Below are 25,540 nucleotides of genomic sequence, written 5' to 3'. Positions count from 1 at the left end.
CTGGTCGTTTTTGGCGCGTTTTCTTGCTCGATCGACACGGAAAAAGCATCCTCCTGCGTTGGATGCTCTCCTGGTATCAGGAGCTTGAAAAACTGGTCGTTTTTAGCGCGCTTTCTGTCTCGATTGACACGGAAAAAGCATCCTCCTGCGTTGGATGCTCTCCTGGTATCAGGAGCTTGAAAAACTGGTCATTTTTGGCGCGTTTTCTGGCTCGATTGACACGGAAAAAGCATCCTCCTGCGTTGGATGCTCTCCTGGTATCAGGAGCTTGAAAAAGTGGTCATTTTTGGCGAGTTTTCTTGCTCGATTGACACGAAAAAGCATCCTCTTGCGTATCCTGGTATCAGGAGCATGAAAAACCGATCGTTTTTGGCGCGTTTTCTGGCTCGATTGACACGGAAAAAGCATCCTCCTGCGTTGGATGCTCTCCTGGTATCAGGAGCTTGAAAAACTGGTCATTTTTGGCGAGTTTTCTTGCTCGATCGACACGGAAAAAGCATCCTCCTGCGTTGGATGCTCTCCTGGTATCAGGGGCTTGAAAAACTGGTCGTTTTTGGCGCGTTTTCTTGCTCGATCGACACGGAAAAAGCATCCTCCTGCGTTGGATGCTCTCCTGGTATCAGGAGCTTGAAAAACTGGTCGTTTTTGGCGCGTTTTCTTGCTCGATCGACACGGAAAAAGCATCCTCCTGCGTTGGATGCTCTCCTGGTATCCGGAGCTTGAAAAACTGGTCGTTTTTGGCGCGTTTTCTTGCTCGATTGACACGGAAAAAGCATCCTCCTGCGTTGGATGCTCTCCTGGTATCAGGAGCTTGAAAAACTGGTCATTTTTGGCGCGTTTTCTGGCTCGATTGACACGGAAAAAGCATCCTCCTGCGTTGGATGCTCTCCTGGTATCAGGAGCTTGAAAAACTGGTCATTTTTGGCGAGTTTTCTTGCTCGATCGACACGGAAAAAGCATCCTCCTGCGTTGGATGCTCTCCTGGTATCAGGAGCTTGAAAAACTGGTCGTTTTTGGCGCGTTTTCTTGCTCGATCGACACGGAAAAAGCATCCTCCTGCGTTGGATGCTCTCCTGGTATCAGGAGCTTGAAAAACTGGTCGTTTTTAGCGCGCTTTCTGTCTCGATTGACACGGAAAAAGTATCCTCCTGCGTTGGATGCTCTCCTGGTATCAGGAGCTTGAAAAACTGGTCATTTTTGGCGCGTTTTCTGGCTCGATTGACACGGAAAAAGCATCCTCCTGCGTTGGATGCTCTCCTGGTATCAGGAGCTTGAAAAACTGGTCGTTTTTAGCGCGCTTTCTGTCTCGATTGACACGGAAAAAGCATCCTCCTGCGTTGTATGCTCTCCTGGTATCAGGAGCTTGAAAAACCGGTCGATTTTGGCGCGTTTTCTGGCTCGATTGACACGGAAAAAGCATTCTCCTGCGTTAGCTGCTCTCCTGGTATCCGGAGCTTGAAAAACTGGTCGTTTTTGGCGCGTTTTCTGGCTCGATTGACACGGAAAAAGCATCCTCCTGCGTTGGATGCTCTCCTGGTATCAGGAGCTTGAAAAACTGGTCATTTTTGGCGCGTTTTCTGGCTCGATTGACACGGAAAAAGCATCCTCCTGCGTTGGATGCTCTCCTGGTATCCGGAGCTTGAAAAACTGGTCGTTTTTGGCGCGTTTTCTGGCTCGATTGACACGGAAAAAGCATCCTCCTGCGTTGGATGCTCTCCTGGTATCAGGAGCTTGAAAAACTGGTCGTTTTTGGCGCGTTTTCTGGCTCGATTGACACGGAAAAAGCATCCTCCTGCGTTGGATGCTCTCCTGGTATCAGGAGCTTGAAAAACTGGTCGTTTTTGGCGCGTTTTTTGGCTCGATTGACACGGAAAAAGCATCCTCCTGCGTTGGATGCTCTCCTGGTAGCCGGAGCTTGAAAACCCGGTCGATTTTGGCGCGCTTTCTGGCTCGATTGACACGGAAAAAGCATCCTTCTGTGTTGGATGCTCTCCTGGTATCAGGAGCTTGAAAAACTGGTCGTTTTTGGCGCGTTTTCTGGCTCGATTGACACGGAAAAAGCATCCTCCTGCGTTGGATGCTCTCCTGGTATCAGGAGCTTGAAAAACTGGTCGTTTTTGGCGCGTTTTCTGGCTCGATTGACACGGAAAAAGCATCCTCCTGCGTTGGATGCTCTCCTGGTATCAGGAGCTTGAAAACCCGGTCGATTTTGGCGCGCTCTCTGTATCGATTGACACGGAAAAAGCATCCTCGTGCGTTGGATGCTCTCCTGGTATCATGAGCATGAAAAACTGGTCGTTTTTAGCGCGCTTTCTGTCTCGATTAACACGGAAAAAGCATCCTCCTGCGTTGGATGCTCTCCTGGTATCAGGAGCTTGAAAAACCGGTCGTTTTTGGCGCGTTTTCTGGCTCGATTGACACGGAAAAAGCATCCTCCTGCGTTGGATGCTCTCCTGGTATCAGGAGCATGAAAAACTGGTCGTTTTTGGCGCGTTTTCTGGCTCGATTGACACGGAAAAAGCATCCTCCTGCGTTGGATGCTCTCCTGGTATCAGGAGCTTGAAAAACTGGTCGTTTTTGGCGCGTTTTCTGGCTCGATTGACACGGAAAAAGCATCCTCCTGCGTTGGATGCTCTCCTGGTATCAGGAGCTTGAAAAACTGGTCGTTTTTGGCGCGTTTTCTGGCTCGATTGACACGGAAAAAGCATCCTCCTGCGTTGGATGCTCTCCTGGTATCCGGAGCTTGAAAAACTGGTCGTTTTTGGCGCGTTTTCTGGCTCGATTGACACGGAAAAAGCATCCTCCTGCGTTGGATGCTCTCCTGGTATCCGGAGCTTGAAAAACTGGTCGTTTTTGGCGCGTTTTCTGGCTCGATTGACACGGAAAAAGCATCCTCCTGCGTTGGATGCTCTCCTGGTATCAGGAGCTTGAAAAACTGGTCGTTTTTGGCGCGTTTTCTGGCTCGATTGACACGGAAAAAGCATCCTCCTGCGTTGGATGCTTTCTTGGTATCCGGAGCTTGAAAAACCGGTCGATTTAGGCGCGCTTTCTGTATCGATTGACACGGAAAAAGCATCCTCCTGCGTTGGATGCTCTCCTGGTATCAGGAGCTTGAAAAGCCGGTCGATTTTGGCGCGCTTTCTGGCTCGATTGACACGGAAAAAGCATCCTCCTGCGTTGTATGCTCTCCTGGTATCAGGAGCTTGAAAAACTGGTCGTTTTTGGCGCGTTTTCTGGCTCGATTGACACGGAAAAAGCATCCTCCTGCGTTGGATGCTCTCCTGGTATCAGGAGCTTGACAAACTGGTCATTTTTGGCGAGTTTTCTGTCTCGATTGACACGGAAAAAGCATCCTCCTGCGTTGGATGCCTTCCTGGTATCCGGAGCTTGAAAAACTGGTCGTTTTTGACGAGTTTTCTGTCTCGATTGACACGGAAAAAGCATCCTCCTGCGTTGGATGCCCTCCTGGTATCAGGAGCTTGAAAAACTGGTCATTTTTGGCGAGTTTTCTGTCTCGATGGACACGGAAAAAGCATCCTCCTGCGTTGGATGCTCTCCTGGTATCCGGAGCTTGAAAAACTGGTCGTTTTTGGCGCGTTTTCTGGCCTGATTGACACGGAAAAAGCATCCTCCTGCGTTGGATGCTCTCCTGGTATCAGGAGCTTGAAAAACTGGTCGGTTTTGGCGCGTTTTCTCGCTCGATTGACACGGAAAAAGCATCCTCCTGCGTTGGATGCTCTCTTGCTAACAGGAGGTTGAAAAGCTGGTCATTTTTGGCGAGTTTTCTTGCCTGATTGACACGGAAAAAAGCATCCTCCTGCGTTGGATGCCCTCCTGGTATCAGGAGCTTGAAAAACTGGTCATTTTTGGCGAGTTTTCTGTCTCGATGGACACGGAAAAAGCATCCTCCTGCGTTGGATGCTCTCCTGGTATCCGGAGCTTGAAAAACTGGTCGTTTTTGGCGCGTCTTCTGGCTCGATTGACACGGAAAAAGCATCCTCCTGCGTTGGATGCTCTCCTGGTATCAGGAGCTTGAAAAACCGGTCGATTTTGGCGCGTTTTCTGGCTCGATTGACACGGAAAAAGCATCCTCCTGCGTTGGATGCTCTCCTGGTATCCGGAGCTTGAAAAACTGGTCGTTTTTGGCGCGTTTTCTGGCTCGATTGACACGGAAAAAGCATCCTCCTGCGTTGGATGCTCTCCTGGTATCAGGAGCTTGAAAAACTGGTCGTTTTTGGCGCGTTTTCTGGCTCGATTGACACGGAAAAAGCATCCTCCTGCGTTGGATGCTCTCCTGGTATCAGGAGCTTGAAAAACTGGTCGTTTTGGGGCGTTTTCTGGCTCGATTGACACGGAAAAAGCATCCTCCTGCGTTGGATGCTCTCCTGGCATCAGGAGCTTGAAAAACTGGTCGTTTTTGGCGCGTTTTCTAGCTCGATTGACACGGAAAAAGCATCCTCCTGCGTTGGATGCTCTCTTGGTATCCGGAGCTTGAAAAACGGGTCGATTTAGGCGCGCTTTCTGTATCGATTGACACGGAAAAAGCATCCTCCTGCGTTGGATGCTCTCCTGGTATCCGGAGCTTGAAAAACTGGTCATTTTTGGCGAGTTTTCTGTCTCGATTGACACGGAAAAAGCATCCTCCTGTGTTGGATGCTCTCCTGGCATCAGGAGCTTGAAAAACTGGTCGTTTTTGGCGCGTTTTCTGGCTCGATTGACACGGAAAAAGCATCCTCCTGCGTTGGATGCTCTCTTGGTATCCGGAGCTTGAAAAACCGGTCGATTTAGGCGCGCTTTCTGTATCGATTGACACGGAAAAAGCATCCTCCTGCGTTGGATGCTCTCCTGGTATCCGGAGCTTGAAAAACTGGTCATTTTTGGCGAGTTTTCTGTCTCGATTGACACGGAAAAAGCATCCTCCTGCGTTGGATGCTCTCCTGGTATCAGGAGCTTGAAAAACCGATCAATTTAGGCGCGTTTTCTGGCTCGATTGACACGGAAAAAGCATCCTCCTGTGTTGGATGCTCTCCTGGCATCAGGAGCTTGAAAAACTGGTCGTTTTTGGCGCGTTTTCTGGCTCGATTGACACGGAAAAAGCATCCTCCTGCGTTGGATGCTCTCTTGGTATCCGGAGCTTGAAAAACCGGTCGATTTAGGCGCGCTTTCTGTATCGATTGACACGGAAAAAGCATCCTCCTGCGTTGGATGCTCTCCTGGTATCCGGAGCTTGAAAAACTGGTCATTTTTGGCGAGTTTTCTGTCTCGATTGACACGGAAAAAGCATCCTCCTGTGTTGGATGCTCTCCTGGCATCAGGAGCTTGAAAAACTGGTCGTTTTTGGCGCGTTTTCTGGCTCGATTGACACGGAAAAAGCATCCTTCTGCGTTGGATGCTCTCCTGGTATCAGGAGCTTGAAAAACTGGTCATTTTTTGGTGAGTTTTCTGTCTCGATTGACACGGAAAAAGCATCCTCCTGCGTTGGATGCTCTCTTGGTATCAGGAGCTTGAAAAACTGACCATTTTTGGCGCGTTTTCTGTCTCGATTGACACGGAAAAAGCATCCTCCTGCGTTGGATGCTCTCCTGGTATCAGGAGCTTGAAAAACTGGTCGTTTTTGGCGCGTTTTCTGGCTCGATTGACACGGAAAAAGCATCCTTCTGCGTTGGATGCTCTCCTGGTATCAGGAGCTTGAAAAACTGGTCATTTTTTGGCGAGTTTTCTGTCTCGATTGACACGGAAAAAGCATCCTCCTGTGTTGGATGCTCTCCTGGTATCAGGAGCTTGAAAAACTGGTCATTTTTTGGCGAGTTTTCTGTCTCGATTGACACGGAAAAAGCATCCTCCTGCGTTGGATGCTCTCCTGGTATCAGGAGCTTGAAAAACTGACCATTTTTGGCGCGTTTTCTGTCTCGATTGACACGGAAAAAGCATCCTCCTGCGTTGGATGCTCTCCTGGTATCAGGAGCTTGAAAAACTGGTCATTTTTTGGTGAGTTTTCTGTCTCGATTGACACGGAAAAAGCATCCTCCTGCGTTGGATGCTCTCTTGGTATCAGGAGCTTGAAAAACTGACCATTTTTGGCGAGTTTTCTGTCTCGATTGACACGGAAAAAGCATCCTCCTGTGTTGGATGCTCTCCTGGCATCAGGAGCTTGAAAAACTGGTCGTTTTTGGCGCGTTTTCTGGCTCGATTGACACGGAAAAAGCATCCTCCTGCGTTGGATGCTCTCTTGGTATCCGGAGCTTGAAAAACCGGTCGATTTAGGCGCGCTTTCTGTATCGATTGACACGGAAAAAGCATCCTCCTGCGTTGGATGCTCTCCTGGTATCCGGAGCTTGAAAAACTGGTCATTTTTGGCGAGTTTTCTGTCTCGATTGACACGGAAAAAGCATCCTCCTGTGTTGGATGCTCTCCTGGCATCAGGAGCTTGAAAAACTGGTCGTTTTTGGCGCGTTTTCTGGCTCGATTGACACGGAAAAAGCATCCTTCTGCGTTGGATGCTCTCTTGGTATCCGGAGCTTGAAAAACCGGTCGATTTAGGCGCGCTTTCTGTATCGATTGACACGGAAAAAGCATCCTCCTGCGTTGGATGCTCTCCTGGTATCCGGAGCTTGAAAAACTGGTCATTTTTGGCGAGTTTTCTGTCTCGATTGACACGGAAAAAGCATCCTCCTGCGTTGGATGCTCTCCTGGTATCAGGAGCTTGAAAAACCGGTCGATATTGTCGCGTTTTCTGGCTCGATTGACACGGAAAAAGCATCCTCCTGCGTTGGATGCTCTCCTGGTATCAGGAGCTTGAAAAACCGGTCGATTTTGGCGCGCTTTCTGGCTCGATTGACACGGAAAAAGCATCCTTCTGCGTTGGATGCTCTCCTGGTATCCGGAGCTTGAAAAACTGGTCGTTTTTGGCGCGTTTTCTGGCTCGATTGACACGGAAAAAGCATCCTCCTGCGTTGGATGCTCTCCTGGTATCAGGAGCTTGAAAAACCGGTCGATTTTGGCGCGCTCTCTGTATCGATTGACACGGAAAAAGCATCCTCGTGCGTTGGATGCTCTCCTGGTATCAGGAGCTTGAAAAACTGGTCGTTTTTGTCGCGTTTTCTGGCTCGATTGACACGGAAAAAGCATCCTCCTGCGTTGGATGCTCTCCTGGTATCCGGAGCTTGAAAACCCGGTCGATTTTGGCGCGCTTTCTGGCTCGATTGACACGGAAAAAGCATCCTTCTGCGTTGGATGCTCTCCTGGTATCCGGAGCTTGAAAAACTGGTCGTTTTTGGCGCGTTTTCTGGCTCGATTGACACGGAAAAAGCATCCTCCTGCGTTGGATGCTCTCCTGGTATCAGGAGCTTGAAAAACTGGTCGTTTTTGGCGCGTTTTCTGGCTCGATTGACACGGAAAAAGCATCCTCCTGCGTTGGATGCTCTCCTGGTATCAGGAGCTTGAAAAACCGGTCGATTTTGGCGCGCTCTCTGTATCGATTGACACGGAAAAAGCATCCTCCTGCGTTGGATGCTCTCCTGGTATCCGGAGCTTGAAAACCCGGTCGATTTTGGCGCGCTTTCTGGCTCGATTGACACGGAAAAAGCATCCTTCTGCGTTGGATGCTCTCCTGGTATCAGGAGCTTGAAAAACTGGTCATTTTTGGCGCGTTTTCTGGCTCGATTGACACGGAAAAAGCATCCTCCTGCGTTGGATGCTCTCCTGGTATCAGGAGCTTGAAAAACTGGTCGTTTTTGGCGCGTTTTCTGGCTCGATTGACACGGAAAAAGCATCCTCCTGCGTTGGATGCTCTCCTGGTATCAGGAGCTTGAAAAACTGGTCGTTTTTGGCGCGTTTGCTGGCTCGATTGACACGGAAAAAGCATCCTCCTGCGTTGGATGCTCTCCTGGTATCCGGAGCTTGAAAAACTGGTCGTTTTTGGCGCGTTTTCTGGCTCGATTGACACGGAAAAAGCATCCTCCTGCGTTGGATGCTCTCCTGGTATCCGGAGCTTGAAAAACTGGTCGTTTTTGGCGCGTTTTCTGGCTCGATTGACACGGAAAAAGCATCCTCCTGCGTTGGATGCTCTCCTGGTATCAGGAGCTTGAAAAACTGGTCGTTTTTGGCGCGTTTTCTGGCTCGATTGACACGGAAAAAGCATCCTCCTGCGTTGGATGCTCTCTTGGTATCCGGAGCTTGAAAAACCGGTCGATTTCGGCGCGCTTTCTGTATCGATTGACACGGAAAAAGCATCCTCCTGCGTTGGATGCTCTCCTGGTATCAGGAGCTTGAAAAACCGGTCGATTTTGGCGCGCTTTCTGGCTCGATTGACACGGAAAAAGCATCCTCCTGCGTTGGATGCTCTCCTGGTATCAGGAGCTTGAAAAACTGGTCGTTTTTGGCGCGTTTTCTGGCTCGATTGACACGGAAAAAGCATCCTCCTGCGTTGGATGCTCTCCTGGTATCAGGAGCTTGACAAACTGGTCATTTTTGGCGAGTTTTCTGTCTCGATTGACACGGAAAAAGCATCCTCCTGCGTTGGATGCCTTCCTGGTATCCGGAGCTTGAAAAACTGGTCGTTTTTGACGAGTTTTCTGTCTCGATTGACACGGAAAAAGCATCCTCCTGCGTTGGATGCCCTCCTGGTATCAGGAGCTTGAAAAACTGGTCATTTTTGGCGAGTTTTCTGTCTCGATTGACACGGAAAAAGCATCCTCCTGCGTTGGATGCTCTCCTGGTATCCGGAGCTTGAAAAACTGGTCGTTTTTGGCGCGTTTTCTGGCCTGATTGACACGGAAAAAGCATCCTCCTGCGTTGGATGCTCTCCTGGTATCAGGAGGTTGAAAAGCTGGTCGGTTTTGGCGCGTTTTCTCGCTCGATTGACACGGAAAAAGCATCCTCCTGCGTTGGATGCTCTCTTGCTAGCAGGAGGTTGAAAAGCTGGTCATTTTTGGCGAGTTTTCTTGCCTGATTGACACGGAAAAAGCATCCTCCTGCGTTGGATGCTCTCCTGGTATCAGGAGCTTGGAAAACTAGTCGTTTTTGGCGCGTCTGCTGGCTCGATTGACACGGAAAAAGCATCCTCCTGCTCTCCTGGTATCAGGAGCTTGAAAAACCGGTCGATTTTGGCGCGTTTTCTGGCTCGATTGACACGGAAAAAGCATCCTCCTGCGTTGGATGCTCTCCTGGTATCCGGAGCTTGAAAAACTGGTCGTTTTTGGCGCGTTTTCTGGCTCGATTGACACGGAAAAAGCATCCTCCTGCGTTGGATGCTCTCCTGGTATCAGGAGCTTGAAAAACTGGTCGTTTTTGGCGCGTTTTCTGGCTCGATTGACACGGAAAAAGCATCCTCCTGCGTTGGATGCTCTCCTGGTATCAGGAGCTTGAAAAACTGGTCGTTTTGGGGCGTTTTCTGGCTCGATTGACACGGAAAAAGCATCCTCCTGCGTTGGATGCTCTCCTGGCATCAGGAGCTTGAAAAACTGGTCGTTTTTGGCGCGTTTTCTGGCTCGATTGACACGGAAAAAGCATCCTCCTGCGTTGGATGCTCTCTTGGTATCCGGAGCTTGAAAAACCGGTCGATTTAGGCGCGCTTTCTGTATCGATTGACACGGAAAAAGCATCCTCCTGCGTTGGATGCTCTCCTGGTATCCGGAGCTTGAAAAACTGGTCATTTTTGGCGAGTTTTCTGTCTCGATTGACACGGAAAAAGCATCCTCCTGCGTTGGATGCTCTCCTGGTATCAGGAGCTTGAAAAACCGGTCAATTTAGGCGCGCTTTCTGGCTCGATTGACACGGAAAAAGCATCCTCCTGCGTTGGATGCTCTCCTGGTATCCGGAGCTTGAAAAACTGGTCATTTTTGGCGAGTTTTCTGTCTCGATTGACACGGAAAAAGCATCCTCCTGCGTTGGATGCTCTCCTGGTATCAGGAGCTTGAAAAACTGGTCGTTTTTGGCGCGTTTTCTGGCTCGATTGACACGGAAAAAGCATCCTCCTGCGTTGGATGCTCTCCTGGTATCCGGAGCTTGAAAAACTGACCATTTTTGGCGCGTTTTCTGGCTCGATTGACACGGAAAAAGCATCTTCCTGCGTTGGATGCTCTCCTGGTATCAGGAGCTTGAAAAACTGGTCGTTTTTGGCGCGTTTTCTGGCTCGATTGACACGGAAAAAGTATCCTCCTGCGTTGGATGCTCTCCTGGTATCAGGAGCTTGAAAAACCGGTCAATTTAGGCGCGCTTTCTGGCTCGATTGACACGGAAAAAGCATCCTCCTGCGTTGGATGCTCTCCTGGTATCAGGAGGTTGAAAAACTGGTCGGTTTTGGCGCGTTTTCTCGCTCGATTGACACGGAAAAAGCATCCTCCCGCGTTGGATGCTCTCCTGGTAACAGGAGCTTGAAAACTGGTCATTTTTGGCGCGTTTTCTGTCTTGATTGACACGGAAAAAGCATCCTCCTGCGTTGGATGCTCTCCTGGTATCAGGAGCTTGAAAAACTGGTCATTTTTTGGTGAGTTTTCTGTCTCGATTGACACGGAAAAAGCATCCTCCTGCGTTGGATGCTCTCTTGGTATCAGGAGCTTGAAAAACTGACCATTTTTGGCGAGTTTTCTGTCTCGATTGACACGGAAAAAGCATCCTCCTGCGTTGGATGCTCTCCTGGTATCCGGAGCTTGAAAAACTGGTCGTTTTTGGCGAGTTTTCTGCCTCGAAAAACACGGAAAAAGCATCCTCCTGCGTTGGATGCTCTCCTGGTATCAAGTCAAACTGGTCGTTTTTGGCGCGTTTTCTTGCTCGATCGACACGGAAAAAGCATCATCCTGCGTTGGATGCTCTCCTGGTATCAGAAGCTTGAAAAACTGGTCATTTTTGGCGCGTTTTCTGGCTCGATTGACACGGAAAAAGCATCCTCCTGCTTTGGATGCTCTCCTGGTATCAGGAGCTTGAAAAACTGGTCATTTTTGGCGCGTTTTCTGGCTCGATTGACACGGAAAAATCATCATCCTGCGTTGGATACTCTCCTGGTATCAGGAGCTTGAAAAACTGGTCATTTTTGGCGCGTTTTCTGGCTCGATTGACACGGAAAAAGCATCCTCCTGCGTTGGATGCTCTCCTGGTATCAGGAACTTGAAAAACTGGTCATTTTTGTCGCGTTTTCTGGCTCGATTGACACGGAAAAAGCATCCTCCTGCTTTGGATGCTCTCCTGGTATCAGGAGCTTGAAAAACTGGTCGTTTTTGGCGCGTTTTCTGGCTCGATTGACACGGAAAAAGCATCCTCCTGCGTTGGATGCTCTCCTGGTATCAGGAGCTTGAAAAACTGGTCGTTTTTAGCGCGTTTTCTGGCTCGATTGACACGGAAAAAGCATCCTCCTGCGTTGGATGCTCTCCTGGTATCAGGAGCTTGAAAAACTGGTCGTTTTGGGGCGTTTTCTGGCTCGATTGACACGGAAAAAGCATCCTCCTGCGTTGGATGCTCTCCTGGCATCAGGAGCTTGAAAAACTGGTCGTTTTTGGCGCGTTTTCTGGCTCGATTGACACGGAAAAAGCATCCTCCTGCGTTGGATGCTCTCTTGGTATCCGGAGCTTGAAAAACCGGTCGATTTAGGCGCGCTTTCTGTATCGATTGACACGGAAAAAGCATCCTCCTGCGTTGGATGCTCTCCTGGTATCCGGAGCTTGAAAAACTGGTCATTTTTGGCGAGTTTTCTGTCTCGATTGACACGGAAAAAGCATCCTCCTGCGTTGGATGCTCTCCTGGTATCAGGAGCTTGAAAAACCGGTCGATTTTGTCGCGTTTTCTGGCTCGATTGACACGGAAAAAGCATCCTCCTGCGTTGGATGCTCTCCTGGTATCAGGAGCTTGAAAATCCGGTCAATTTAGGTGCGCTTTCTGGCTCGATTGACACGGAAAAAGCATCCTCCTGCGTTGGATGCTCTCCTGGTATCAGGAGGTTGAAAAACTGGTCGGTTTTGGCGCGTTTTCTCGCTCGATTGACACGGAAAAAGCATCCTCCCGCGTTGGATGCTCTCCTGGTAACAGGAGCTTGAAAAACTGGTCATTTTTGGCGCGTTTTCTGTCTTGATTGACACGGAAAAAGCATCCTCCTGCGTTGGATGCTCTCCTGGTATCCGGAGCTTGAAAAACTGGTCGTTTTTGGCGCGTTTTCTGTCTCGATTGACACGGAAAAAGCATCCTCCTGCGTTGGATGCTCTCTTGGTATCAGAAGCTTGAAAAACTGACCATTTTTGGCGAGTTTTCTGTCTCGATTGACACGGAAAAAGCATCCTCCTGCGTTGGATGCTCTCCTGGTATCAGGAGCTTGAAAAACTGGTCGCTTTTGGCGAGTTTTCTGCCTCGAAAAACACGGAAAAAGCATCCTCCTGCGTTGGATGCTCTCCTGGTATCAAGAGCTTGAAAAACTGGTCGTTTTTAGCGCGTTTTCTCGCTCGATTGACACGGAAAAAGCATCCTCCTGCGTTGGATGCTCTCTTGGTAACAGGAGCTTGAAAAAGTGGTCATTTTTGGCGCGTTTTCTGTCTCGATTGACACGGAAAAAGCATCCTCCTGCGTTGGATGCTCTCCTGGTAAAAGGAGCTTGAAAAACTGGTCATTTTTTGGTGAGTTTTCTGGCTCGATTGACACGGAAAAAGCATCCTCCTGCGTTGGATGCTCTCCTGGTATCAAGAGCTTGAAAAACTGGTCGTTTTTGGCGAGATTTCTGTCTCGATTGACACGGAAAAAGCATCCTCCTGCGTTGGATGCTCTCCTGGTATCAGGAGCTTGAAAAACTGGTCGTTTTTAGCGCGTTTTCTGGCTCGATTGACACGGAAAAAGCATCCTCCTGCGTTGGATGCTCTCCTGGTATCAGGAGCTTGAAAAACCGGTCGATTTAGGCGCGCTTTCTGGCTCGATTGACACGGAAAAAGCATCCTCCTGCGTTGGATGCTCTCCTGGTATCAGGAGCTTGAAAAACTGGTCGTTTTTGGCGCGCTTTCTGGCTCGATTGACACGGAAAAAGCATCCTCCTGCGTTGGATGCTCTCCTGGTATCAGGAGCTTGAAAAACCGGTCGATTTTGGCGCACTTTCTGTATCGATTGACACGGAAAATGCATCCTCCTGCGTTGGATGCTCTCCTGGTATCCGGAGCTTGAAAAACTGGTCGTTTTTGGCGCGTTTTCTGGCTCGATTGACACGGAAAAAGCATCCTCCTGCGTTGGATGCTCTCCTGGTATCAAAGCTTGAAAAACTGGTCATTTTTGGCGAGTTTTCTGTCTTGATTGACACGGAAAAAGCATCCTCCTGCGTTGGATGCTCTCCTGGTATCCGGAGCTTGAAAAACTGGTCGTTTTTGGCGCGTTTTCTGGCTCGATTGACACGGAAAAAGCATCCTCCTGCGTTGGATGCTCTCCTGGTATCAAAGCTTGACAAACTGGTCGTTTTTAGCGCGTTTTCTTGCTCGATCGACACGGAAAAAGCATCATCCTGCGTTGGATGCTCTCCTGGTATCAGAAGCTTGAAAAACTGGTCATTTTTGGCGCGTTTTCTGGCTCGATTGACACGGAAAAAGCATCCTCCTGCTTTGGATGCTTTTCTGGTATCAGGAGCTTGAAAAACTGGTCATTTTTGGCGCGTTTTCTGGCTCGATTGACACGGAAAAAGCATCATCCTGCGTTGGATGCTCTCCTGGTATCAGGAGCTTGAAAAACTGGTCATTTTTGGCGCGTTTTCTGGCTCGATTGACACGGAAAAAGCATCCTCCTGCGTTGGATGCTCTCCTGGTATCAGGAACTTGAAAAACTGGTCATTTTTGTCGCGTTTTCTGGCTCGATTGACACGGAAAAAGCATCCTCCTGCTTTGGATGCTCTCCTGGTATCAGGAGCTTGAAAAACCGGTCGATTTTGGCGCACTTTCTGTATCGATTGACACGGAAAATGCATCCTCCTGCGTTGGATGCTCTCCTGGTATCCGGAGCTTGAAAAACTGATCGTTTTTGGCGCGTTTTCTGGCTCGATTGACACGGAAAAAGCATCCTCCTGCGTTGGATGCTCTCCTGGTATCCGGAGCTTGAAAAACTGGTCGTTTTTGGCGCGTTTTCTGGCTCGATTGACACGGAAAAAGCATCCTCCTGCGTTGGATGCTCTCCTGGTATCAGGAGCTTGAAAAACTGGTCGTTTTTGGCGCGTTTTCTGGCTCGATTGACACGGAAAAAGCATCCTCCTGCGTTGGATGCTTTCTTGGTATCCGGAGCTTGAAAAACCGGTCGATTTAGGCGCGCTTTCTGTATCGATTGACACGGAAAAAGCATCCTCCTGCGTTGGATGCTCTCCTGGTATCAGGAGCTTGAAAAGCCGGTCGATTTTGGCGCGCTTTCTGGCTCGATTGACACGGAAAAAGCATCCTCCTGCGTTGTATGCTCTCCTGGTATCAGGAGCTTGAAAAACTGGTCGTTTTTGGCGCGTTTTCTGGCTCGATTGACACGGAAAAAGCATCCTCCTGCGTTGGATGCTCTCCTGGTATCAGGAGCTTGACAAACTGGTCATTTTTGGCGAGTTTTCTGTCTCGATTGACACGGAAAAAGCATCCTCCTGCGTTGGATGCCTTCCTGGTATCCGGAGCTTGAAAAACTGGTCGTTTTTGACGAGTTTTCTGTCTCGATTGACACGGAAAAAGCATCCTCCTGCGTTGGATGCCCTCCTGGTATCAGGAGCTTGAAAAACTGGTCATTTTTGGCGAGTTTTCTGTCTCGATGGACACGGAAAAAGCATCCTCCTGCGTTGGATGCTCTCCTGGTATCCGGAGCTTGAAAAACTGGTCGTTTTTGGCGCGTTTTCTGGCCTGATTGACACGGAAAAAGCATCCTCCTGCGTTGGATGCTCTCCTGGTATCAGGAGCTTGAAAAACTGGTCGGTTTTGGCGCGTTTTCTCGCTCGATTGACACGGAAAAAGCATCCTCCTGCGTTGGATGCTCTCTTGCTAACAGGAGGTTGAAAAGCTGGTCATTTTTGGCGAGTTTTCTTGCCTGATTGACACGGAAAAAGCATCCTCCTGCGTTGGATGCCCTCCTGGTATCAGGAGCTTGAAAAACTGGTCATTTTTGGCGAGTTTTCTGTCTCGATGGACACGGAAAAAGCATCCTCCTGCGTTGGATGCTCTCCTGGTATCCGGAGCTTGAAAAACTGGTCGTTTTTGGCGCGTCTTCTGGCTCGATTGACACGGAAAAAGCATCCTCCTGCGTTGGATGCTCTCCTGGTATCAGGAGCTTGAAAAACCGGTCGATTTTGGCGCGTTTTCTGGCTCGATTGACACGGAAAAAGCATCCTCCTGCGTTGGATGCTCTCCTGGTATCCGGAGCTTGAAAAACTGGTCGTTTTTGGCGCGTTTTCTGGCTCGATTGACACGGAAAAAGCATCCTCCTGCGTTGGATGCTCTCCTGGTATCAGGAGCTTGAAAAACTGGTCGTTTTTGGCGCGTTTTCTGGCTCGATTGACACGGAAAAAGCATCCTCCTGCGTTGGATGCTCTCCTGGTATCAGGAGCTTGAAAAACTGGTCGTTTTGGGGCGTTTTCTGGCTCGATTGACACGGAAAAAGCATCCTCCTGCGTTGGATGCTCTCCTGGCATCAGGAGCTTGAAAAACTGGTCGTTTTTGGCGCGTTTTCTAGCTCGATTGACACGGAAAAAGCATCCTCCTGCGTTGGATGCTCTCTTGGTATCCGGAGCTTGAAAAACGGGTCGATTTAGGCGCGCTTTCTGTATCGATTGACACGGAAAAAGCATCCTCCTGCGTTGGATGCTCTCCTGGTATCCGGAGCTTGAAAAACTGGTCATTTTTGGCGAGTTTTCTGTCTCGATTGACACGGAAAAAGCATCCTCCTGTGTTGGATGCTCTCCTGGCATCAGGAGCTTGAAAAACTGGTCGTTTTTGGCGCGTTTTCTGGCTCGATTGACACGGAAAAAGCATCCTCCTGCGTTGGATGCTCTCTTGGTATCCGGAGCTTGAAAAACCGGTCGATTTAGGCGCGCTTTCTGTATCGATTGACACGGAAAAAGCATCCTCCTGCGTTGGATGCTCTCCTGGTATCCGGAGCTTGAAAAACTGGTCATTTTTGGCGAGTTTTCTGTCTCGATTGACACGGAAAAAGCATCCTCCTGCGTTGGATGCTCTCCTGGTATCAGGAGCTTGAAAAACCGATCAATTTAGGCGCGTTTTCTGGCTCGATTGACACGGAAAAAGCATCCTCCTGCGTTGGATGCTCTCCTGGTATCAGGAGCTTGAAAAACTGACCATTTTTGGCGCGTTTTCTGTCTCGATTGACACGGAAAAAGCATCCTCCTGCGTTGGATGCTCTCCTGGTATCAGGAGCTTGAAAAACTGGTCATTTTTTGGTGAGTTTTCTGTCTCGATTGACACGGAAAAAGCATCCTCCTGCGTTGGATGCTCTCTTGGTATCAGGAGCTTGAAAAACTGACCATTTTTGGCGAGTTTTCTGTCTCGATTGACACGGAAAAAGCATCCTCCTGCGTTGGATGCTCTCCTGGTATCCGGAGCTTGAAAAACTGGTCATTTTTGGCGAGTTTTCTGTCTCGATTGACACGGAAAAAGCATCCTCCTGTGTTGGATGCTCTCCTGGCATCAGGAGCTTGAAAAACTGGTCGTTTTTGGCGCGTTTTCTGGCTCGATTGACACGGAAAAAGCATCCTCCTGCGTTGGATGCTCTCTTGGTATCCGGAGCTTGAAAAACCGGTCGATTTAGGCGCGCTTTCTGTATCGATTGACACGGAAAAAGCATCCTCCTGCGTTGGATGCTCTCCTGGTATCCGGAGCTTGAAAAACTGGTCATTTTTGGCGAGTTTTCTGTCTCGATTGACACGGAAAAAGCATCCTCCTGCGTTGGATGCTCTCCTGGTATCAGGAGCTTGAAAAACCGGTCGATATTGTCGCGTTTTCTGGCTCGATTGACACGGAAAAAGCATCCTCCTGCGTTGGATGCTCTCCTGGTATCAGGAGCTTGAAAAACCGGTCGATTTTGGCGCGCTTTCTGGCTCGATTGACACGGAAAAAGCATCCTTCTGCGTTGGATGCTCTCCTGGTATCCGGAGCTTGAAAAACTGGTCGTTTTTGGCGCGTTTTCTGGCTCGATTGACACGGAAAAAGCATCCTCCTGCGTTGGATGCTCTCCTGGTATCAGGAGCTTGAAAAACCGGTCGATTTTGGCGCGCTCTCTGTATCGATTGACACGGAAAAAGCATCCTCGTGCGTTGGATGCTCTCCTGGTATCAGGAGCTTGAAAAACTGGTCGTTTTTGTCGCGTTTTCTGGCTCGATTGACACGGAAAAAGCATCCTCCTGCGTTGGATGCTCTCCTGGTATCCGGAGCTTGAAAACCCGGTCGATTTTGGCGCGCTTTCTGGCTCGATTGACACGGAAAAAGCATCCTTCTGCGTTGGATGCTCTCCTGGTATCCGGAGCTTGAAAAACTGGTCGTTTTTGGCGCGTTTTCTGGCTCGATTGACACGGAAAAAGCATCCTCCTGCGTTGGATGCTCTCCTGGTATCAGGAGCTTGAAAAACTGGTCGTTTTTGGCGCGTTTTCTGGCTCGATTGACACGGAAAAAGCATCCTCCTGCGTTGGATGCTCTCCTGGTATCAGGAGCTTGAAAAACCGGTCGATTTTGGCGCGCTCTCTGTATCGATTGACACGGAAAAAGCATCCTCCTGCGTTGGATGCTCTCCTGGTATCCGGAGCTTGAAAACCCGGTCGATTTTGGCGCGCTTTCTGGCTCGATTGACACGGAAAAAGCATCCTTCTGCGTTGGATGCTCTCCTGGTATCAGGAGCTTGAAAAACTGGTCATTTTTGGCGCGTTTTCTGGCTCGATTGACACGGAAAAAGCATCCTCCTGCGTTGGATGCTCTCCTGGTATCAGGAGCTTGAAAAACTGGTCGTTTTTGGCGCGTTTTCTGGCTCGATTGACACGGAAAAAGCATCCTCCTGCGTTGGATGCTCTCCTGGTATCAGGAGCTTGAAAAACTGGTCGTTTTTGGCGCGTTTGCTGGCTCGATTGACACGGAAAAAGCATCCTCCTGCGTTGGATGCTCTCCTGGTATCCGGAGCTTGAAAAACTGGTCGTTTTTGGCGCGTTTTCTGGCTCGATTGACACGGAAAAAGCATCCTCCTGCGTTGGATGCTCTCCTGGTATCCGGAGCTTGAAAAACTGGTCGTTTTTGGCGCGTTTTCTGGCTCGATTGACACGGAAAAAGCATCCTCCTGCGTTGGATGCTCTCCTGGTATCAGGAGCTTGAAAAACTGGTCGTTTTTGGCGCGTTTTCTGGCTCGATTGACACGGAAAAAGCATCCTCCTGCGTTGGATGCTCTCTTGGTATCCGGAGCTTGAAAAACCGGTCGATTTCGGCGCGCTTTCTGTATCGATTGACACGGAAAAAGCATCCTCCTGCGTTGGATGCTCTCCTGGTATCAGGAGCTTGAAAAACCGGTCGATTTAGGCGCGCTTTCTGGCTCGATTGACACGGAAAAAGCATCCTCCTGCGTTGGATGCTCTCCTGGTATCAGGAGCTTGAAAAACTGGTCGTTTTTGGCGCGTTTTCTGGCTCGATTGACACGGAAAAAGCATCCTCCTGCGTTGGATGCTCTCCTGGTATCAGGAGCTTGACAAACTGGTCATTTTTGGCGAGTTTTCTGTCTCGATTGACACGGAAAAAGCATCCTCCTGCGTTGGATGCCTTCCTGGTATCCGGAGCTTGAAAAACTGGTCGTTTTTGACGAGTTTTCTGTCTCGATTGACACGGAAAAAGCATCCTCCTGCGTTGGATGCCCTCCTGGTATCAGGAGCTTGAAAAACTGGTCATTTTTGGCGAGTTTTCTGTCTCGATTGACACGGAAAAAGCATCCTCCTGCGTTGGATGCTCTCCTGGTATCCGGAGCTTGAAAAACTGGTCGTTTTTGGCGCGTTTTCTGGCCTGATTGACACGGAAAAAGCATCCTCCTGCGTTGGATGCTCTCCTGGTATCAGGAGGTTGAAAAGCTGGTCGGTTTTGGCGCGTTTTCTCGCTCGATTGACACGGAAAAAGCATCCTCCTGCGTTGGATGCTCTCTTGCTAGCAGGAGGTTGAAAAGCTGGTCATTTTTGGCGAGTTTTCTTGCCTGATTGACACGGAAAAAGCATCCTCCTGCGTTGGATGCTCTCCTGGTATCAGGAGCTTGGAAAACTAGTCGTTTTTGGCGCGTCTGCTGGCTCGATTGACACGGAAAAAGCATCCTCCTGCTCTCCTGGTATCAGGAGCTTGAAAAACCGGTCGATTTTGGCGCGTTTTCTGGCTCGATTGACACGGAAAAAGCATCCTCCTGCGTTGGATGCTCTCCTGGTATCCGGAGCTTGAAAAACTGGTCGTTTTTGGCGCGTTTTCTGGCTCGATTGACACGGAAAAAGCATCCTCCTGCGTTGGATGCTCTCCTGGTATCAGGAGCTTGAAAAACTGGTCGTTTTTGGCGCGTTTTCTGGCTCGATTGACACGAAAAAGCATCCTCCTGCGTTGGATGCTCTCCTGGTATCAGGAGCTTGAAAAACTGGTCGTTTTGGGGCGTTTTCTGGCTCGATTGACACGGAAAAAGCATCCTCCTGCGTTGGATGCTCTCCTGGCATCAGGAGCTTGAAAAACTGGTCGTTTTTGGCGCGTTTTCTGGCTCGATTGACACGGAAAAAGCATCCTCCTGCGTTGGATGCTCTCTTGGTATCCGGAGCTTGAAAAACCGGTCGATTTAGGCGCGCTTTCTGTATCGATTGACACGGAAAAAGCATCCTCCTGCGTTGGATGCTCTCCTGGTATCCGGAGCTTGAAAAACTGGTCATTTTTGGCGAGTTTTCTGTCTCGATTGACACGGAAAAAGCATCCTCCTGCGTTGGATGCTCTCCTGGTATCAGGAGCTTGAAAAACCGGTCAATTTAGGCGCGCTTTCTGGCTCGATTGACACGGAAAAAGCATCCTCCTGCGTTGGATGCTCTCCTGGTATCCGGAGCTTGAAAAACTGGTCATTTTTGGCGAGTTTTCTGTCTCGATTGACACGGAAAAAGCATCCTCCTGCGTTGGATGCTCTCCTGGTATCAGGAGCTTGAAAAACTGGTCATTTTTGGCGAGTTTTCTGGCTCGATTGACACGGAAAAAGCATCCTCCTGCGTTGGATGCTCTCCTGGTATCCGGAGCTTGAAAAACTGACCATTTTTGGCGCGTTTTCTGGCTCGATTGACACGGAAAAAGCATCTTCCTGCGTTGGATGCTCTCCTGGTATCAGGAGCTTGAAAAACTGGTCGTTTTTGGCGCGTTTTCTGGCTCGATTGACACGGAAAAAGTATCCTCCTGCGTTGGATGCTCTCCTGGTATCAGGAGCTTGAAAAACCGGTCAATTTAGGCGCGCTTTCTGGCTCGATTGACACGGAAAAAGCATCCTCCTGCGTTGGATGCTCTCCTGGTATCAGGATGTTGAGAATGCCGCGAAAGTCCAAAATTAATTCTGTACGATATCTTAGTTTACAGAAGAATCACAAAATTAGTGCTTTATTTCGGCAAACAGTCGCGGTTAAAAGAGACCGAGGGCGCGTCCTTCGGCTCTATTTATCCCTTTTTTCCCAGGGCGCCATCGCAACCGCCGCTATAATAATGGTGGGCACTGTCCCACCGTCGTTTCTGCTCTCGAAGCTCTACAACAGCAGACGGCTGTTGTAGGGCGTAAGCGTTATCAAAACAAACGCATTTACAACAATCTCCCCACCAGTGTAGCGCCCCTGGGCGTTACACTCTTCTAACGTTTGTTTGTTTATCTTATGCATCCTAATCTGTCACGAAACCACGCGGTTTCCCTATCTCGCGCGCGCCTCACTCGTTCGTTTCGCGTTTCCCGACATCCAGAACCGCTATCTTAGCTGCCGGTCTTTCTAGTATCCCGCATGTCGTTTGCACCGTTGCCCTTCTAACCTGACCGTCTTTAGCACGGGTCACTTCTAGAACGCGTCCCATTGGCCAGGTATTCCTCGGTAAATTCCCGTCCGCGATTACCACTACGTCTCCCACCTGGATCGGCGGCACCGGGTGGAACCATTTCGTCCTGCGGGTGAGTGTTGGTAGATAGTCTGCAATCCACCGCTTCCAGAATATATCCGCGTTGGTTTGCAGGGCACCCCATAACGACCGTATTGAAGTCGGCGAATCATCGAAAAAAGCGGCTGCTTTACTCCCATCGGCACTACCGAGCAATAAGTGGTTCGGCGTTATCGGACAGTCCAGCTCATCGTCGATCGGTAAGTATGTAAGTGGTCTGGAATTGACCATCATCTCAACTTCTGTTAGCGTGGACAGTAACAGTTCATCCGTGGGCAATCGTGGTAAATCGAAGCTACACAGTATCTTCTTTACCGACTGGACTAGACGCTCCCAACTACCACCGAAATGAGGTGCTGCCGGCGGGTTGAAGCTCCACTTCAACTCAGGACTATTGAACCTCGACTTAAGCGTGCTTTCATCTACTTCCTTCAAGGCGTCTTTGAGCTCTCTCGCCGCCCCGACGAAGTTGGTACCCCGATCGCTTATTATCTCCCTCGGCGAGCCTCTTCTTGCGATGAACCGGCGGATAGCTAAAATACAGGAAGCAGTTGTTAGTGCATGAGCTACTTCGAGGTGAACCGCCCTTGTAGTAAGACAGGTGAACAGCGCTCCCCAGCGCTTCTCCGAGTGACGTCCCACAACCACGAGTATCGGTCCAAAATAATCTAGACCGGTATACGTGAAGGCCCGTTGATACACTGCTACCCTCTGCCGAGGAATGTCCCCCATCAGGGGTGGATTTGGCACGGCGTTCCGTATTTTACACTGCTGACAGTCTCGTCGTACCCGGTTAAACTCCACTAGCAGTTTCGGTATATAGTACCGCATCCGGAGTTGAGCCACCACTGTTCTGTGGCTCTGATGACAAAAGCGCTCGTGGAAGTCTCTGATGATCAGATCTGTGACGGGGTGTCTTCTTGGTAAGATAACTGGCTTTGCAAACGAAGCCCCTAACAACGCACAATTTGTCAGTCGTCCCCTCATACGTAGTACACCGTTTTCATCAATTTCAGGCAAAAGCTTGTAGAGCACACTGTTCCGGTTAATCGCCTGTTTCCAAGGATGTTTCTTCCGCGCATCGCTGCGCAGGCATTTAATATCGGCAGCAAACCCTTCCGACTGCACCAACGTGTAGAGTGTCCGTTCCGCAGCTAGCAGTTCATCCTGTGTCAGTGGCCCTGTTACCTTCTTCACTTGCCTAATCCGTCGCCGAGTGTTCCCGATATACCGAAGAACATAACCGACCGCTCTCAATAGTTTCTTCCAGCGTGAGAAACGAGTGAAGTCGACTACAACATCAACCACGGTATGGTGTAACACGCTCTTGCGTATCTCTTCTGCTGTCTCACCCGGATCATTTCTATTGATTGGCCACTTTTCTTCAGATTCCCACAGGAACCCTGGCCCTCGGAACCATCTGCTGGATGAGGTTAAGTCCGGAACTCCCTGCCACTTCGTCCCGTCATCCGCTACGTTGACCTTAGTGGAAAGCCACCGCCACTCGTTAATCTCTGTCGTCTCGACCAGCTCACTCACCCGAAAGGCGACAAACGTGCTGTATCGCCTATGGTCCGATCGTATCCAGCTCACAACGTTCCGCGAGTCCGTCCAGAACACCCTCCTGGTAACCTTCAACCGATGCGTCTTGATGATGTGCTCCGCGAATCGTGCTCCTATCACCGCCGCTTGAAGCTCCAACCTTGGTATGGATAAAAGTTTCAGCGGTGCGACTCGTGTTTTGGACCCAATTAAAGCACACTCTACTATCCCGTCTTCCTCGAAACGCAGGTAAGCCACAGCAGCCATTCCACTTTCGCTAGCGTCGGTGAAAACGTGCAGTTGTACGTTCGGTGCCTTCGATGACGTTGTGGTTCGGTAACACCTCCTGATGGTTACCTTCTCCAGTTCTGGTAGTAGCCCGATCCATCTCAACCACTTCCTTGCAGCTTCACCTTCAATTGGTTTGTCCCAGTGAATACCGGATCTCCATAGATCCTGTAAGAGAACTTTGAGGAACATTAGGAAATGGCCAATAAGTCCTAAAGGATCGTAAATCATCATTAGTGTGCTCAATACTTCACGCCTTGCGGGTAATCTGCCACCTTTTAGTAGCTTCACATCGATACGCGGATTTATTCGAAAGGTGAAGGTGTCGTCAGCTGTATTCCACCACATACCAAGTACCTTTTCGGTGCCTTGATTTGAACACATGTCCATCGACGTATCGTTGTTAGCTCCGCTCCGTAACCTGTGTGAGACGGCCTTCTCGTTCGACAACCAATTTCTTATCTCGAAACCGCCCTTCGAATGCACGAACCTTACGTTCTCCGCCAAAGTGACTGCCTCGTCAACGGTCTCGACGCTGGCCAGCATGTCGTCCACGTAATGCTCGTATTTTATACACTGCACTGCTCGTGGGAAACGATCCACGAACCTCTCCGCGTTGAGGTTTTTTACGAAATGAGCACTAGCGGGTGAGCAAGCCGCCCCGAACGTCATTACGGAGACGGCATAGACGCTGGGCTCTCCGCGTGACCTTCTACCATCGTCCCACAGAACCATCTGACTCCGTTGGTCGGCGGGATTCATGCGCACCTGGAAGAACATTTCGCGGATGTCTCCCGTTACAGCGACTCGATACTCCCGGAACTTGTATAGCACTTGAACCAACCCCACCAGTTGGTCTGGACCTGCGAGCAAAAACGTGTTAAGGCTAACTCCGTGTACCTGCGCAGCTGCATCGAACACCATACGTAGCTTGCCGGGCTTGTTCGGATTGAGAACCGGAAAGATCGGGAGATACCAATCCCTCTCCGTTCGCTCCGCGATTTCCTCCGCCGACATACGCCGAATGTATCCCTTGTCAACGTATTCACGCATCTTATCGTTTACCGCCTTCGCTAATTTCGGTTCTTTTTCACATTTCCTTTTCAGACACACATAACGTTTGAGAGCCATTTCGCGATTGCATGGTAGGCGCACGTCGTCATACTTCCACAATAGGGACGTTTGATACCGGTCACCTATCAATTTAGTTCCGGTATTCAGCATCTCAACCGCGCGTTCTTCTTCCTTCGGTATCAGTTTGCGGGAAGCGGTGACTCCAATGGAATCCAGAGAGAAGTACGCTTTTAATGCCATGTCCAGCTTCTGACTATTTTCCTCGTTACAGGTACACAAATGAAAATTGTTATATGCGGTGCTACTTACGGGACCGGATGCGCTGCACGGGCCGAACATCGTCCACCCGAGCCTTGTCTTTGCGGCGATTGGTTCGTTGAAACCACCTTCAACACAGCGTAGCGGTTTCCCCAGGTAAATATTGTTCACGCCTATCAGGATGCGCGGTACCACATTCGTGTATGAAGAGATTGGGATTCCTTTTAGGTACGAATGCAGCTTCACCATCTTCTCGATCGACAGAGTCTGTGCTGGCAACGAGAGATCTCGCAAGGTGTGTACCTGTCGTAGGTCGTATACCACCGCTCCTTGATGCCTCCCCGAGATCCGCAGCCCAACCTCTAACGAATCGGCCTCGTTCCGCACAGTGTCGTCCGTCCACTTCAAGCACAAGGGGTTCAAAGTACCCTCTATACCCAGTTCTTCGATCAGCCCGCGATCCACGAATGTAGCTGAGGAACCCTCATCTATAAACGCATAGGTGTTTATATTCGCCTTCTCACCATACACTACAACGGGAACATATCGGAAAAGAGCGTTAGTGTTGTTGCCGAGATGTGAGTTAAGTGAGTGAGTGATTAGTGTGTTCCTGTGCGATCCTGGTTGTTCTGTGCTGTGTAACAGTTGGTGGTGCATTTCCTGGCACCCGTTAGTACCACAGCGCGTCCTGACGAAACATATGCCCCTATGCGTTCCTAGGCACGAAGAGCATAATTTACGCCTCTGAATGTGTGTGCGTCTCTCCCGCACCGTCAATTCAAGAAAACGTGCGCAATCGGCTAGCGTACGGCAGGAATCGTGGCACAGGACACAAGACGTTCTTCGCACTGCACTATGGACGTTTACGTGTGCGGGTGCTTTTCTTACCGGTAGTGATCGTGTCGTTTCGGGTCGTATCGTTCGTTCGAGAGTCTTTGCCGCGGCGCCCGCGGCCGTAGCGATTTCGGAAAACCATTTATCAAATTCACCTATGGTTTCCCGCGACAGCTTAACTTTGTACCTGGCCCACTCTAGACCTCGTTCGGCGGGAAGCTTTGCTACTAGCTCCCGTAGCAACGTAACGTTGCAATCGTAATCGCGTAACCCGGAAGCCTCTATTGTGGCACACATCTTCCGCACCATTTTTCCAAACACCGCTAGCGACTCTAAGCGTTCGGCCCTAACAGGGGGTAACCTCCTCACTTTCTCGATTAGACTGTCCACTATAAGGTCGGGACGGCCATATTCCGTGCGTAAAATATTTATCACGTTCGCTAGACCGTTCGGTA

General features: G+C 49.8%; 2 long non-coding RNA genes across 2 annotated transcripts; both read left to right on the top strand.

The window, feature by feature from the left end:
• The first annotated feature begins 20,942 nt into the window (after window positions 1-20,942).
• Window positions 20,943-21,665, top strand: LOC128298848 (uncharacterized). The gene is made up of 3 exons (XR_008287281.1): window positions 20,943-21,102; window positions 21,165-21,289; window positions 21,526-21,665. It is a non-coding gene; the product is annotated as an uncharacterized LOC128298848 (long non-coding RNA).
• A 208-nt stretch (window positions 21,666-21,873) lies between these two features.
• LOC128298474 (uncharacterized) lies at window positions 21,874-24,259 on the top strand. Its single transcript, XR_008287268.1, has 4 exons — window positions 21,874-22,012; window positions 22,106-22,398; window positions 22,478-22,880; window positions 24,027-24,259. It is a non-coding gene; the product is annotated as an uncharacterized LOC128298474 (long non-coding RNA).
• The last annotated feature ends 1,281 nt before the right edge of the window (window positions 24,260-25,540 follow it).

This window comes from Anopheles moucheti, chromosome 2, assembly GCF_943734755.1.
Source record: "Anopheles moucheti chromosome 2, idAnoMoucSN_F20_07, whole genome shotgun sequence".
In the NCBI taxonomy this organism is placed as follows: Eukaryota; Metazoa; Arthropoda; class Insecta; order Diptera; family Culicidae; genus Anopheles; species Anopheles moucheti.
This window is presented reverse-complemented; position numbering and strand designations above follow the sequence as displayed.